Genomic DNA, 1,518 nt, shown 5'->3' on the forward strand with positions numbered 1-1,518 from the left:
CTATGTGATACATAATATGAATATATATATTTGCAAGATAAGTCAATGGTCTGTCGTTTATTTTTGCTTCATTTGAGCAATAATGGTTTCCAAATCTGGGTGCGTTATGTTATGTCATGTGTACTTTGAATGTGCAAAAATTATAACTATCATATGAAAATTGTTACGTAGGTTATCATAGCACAAATCACAATAGAGTATCAAGATTGCAGCTCTGCCACCAACCTTCATTAAATTATCCTGCCTTTTTCCTAAAATTCAATAATCTCTCTTCCAGCAAAGTTTGCGAAATTCATTAGCTGCATAAAATACTCTCTGCTGTGGTGTTCGAGTTCCGGTTGACATGAAAACTTGCGGTAAACTTGCGGTTCCAAAAATGGCAGGAAAGCTCTAATCGCGCTGCTCTGAAGGCAGTCTATATAAATAATAATATAATCCATGCCTATGCTAGAGGAAGTTCAAACTTCAGAGGTGGAACTTAATGCAGTAAATTTGCAGTAAGTCAGAAAATACCAGATTTAGGCATATATACCAGATCTAAAATATTCATACCAGACACCTGAAAATACCAGATTTGTGAAATCTGGTATAGAAATATACCATCTGGCAATGCTGGTTCAGCGTTACTTGAAATCATCTGCAGAAGATGTTGCCATTCCATTCAGATGAAAACTGTGTCTAAATCAGAACTGTGTTGGACGGCTCCGCGGCCCGCGCCGAGTGCTGCGCGGCGCGGAATCGATGACCGTGATTTGCACGAACGCTTGCGCGGAAAAAATATAATTAGATTGATTTACGCAAGAAATTTCCCCGTTTATATACATCTTCCTGAGTGTGGTACTTATAGTAGGTTTGTGTTTGTAAATGAAAAATTTTCTTCTGATCTTAATGAAAATTATACAGCTGAAAAGGGAAAAAAATTATCATAAAATGTTAGTGACATTCAAATAAAAGTGAGAAAGAAATGAATTTTTTCTTTCATTAAATTATGTCTCCAAAATGGACTCATTTTTACCACTTTTTTTTAAAAAACCTTCATTTCTAGCCTCTAGGTTTCCTAAGAGTCAATTTCAAAGAATTTATTATTAAGTACCATTAGATTAGTAGAATGCTCTTGTATGCTAGCACTAGTAGGGTAAACGCGGTATATTCCGTCACATTAAGGACGCATCGAGAAATGAAAAACTATAAAAAATAACCATATGAGTTACACAAGTTCTGTTTGCTTTATGTGACTCAAAACACCGCACTACGTGTCAGCAACAACAAAACGTCACAAAATGTTGCCATATTTATTTAAAAGCCTTTAGAATGGAAACCTACCAAATCCCTATATTCCGTCACAGCGTCACTGTGTGTGGCAATATTAGGCATGTGGTGAGGCGTATTCCGTCCACGCTTCAAATTCTACTGATACGTAATGCCGTCATCCACGTGTTCGAATTCCGTTCGCTGTGTGAGCTGTATTGGAATACAACACGGCTTTGAATTAGAACACTAATGAATATTGAACACTAC

The sequence above is a fragment of the Hyalella azteca genome, unplaced genomic scaffold, assembly GCF_000764305.2.
Source record: "Hyalella azteca isolate HAZT.00-mixed unplaced genomic scaffold, Hazt_2.0.2 contig847, whole genome shotgun sequence".
Classification (NCBI taxonomy): Eukaryota; Metazoa; Arthropoda; class Malacostraca; order Amphipoda; family Hyalellidae; genus Hyalella; species Hyalella azteca.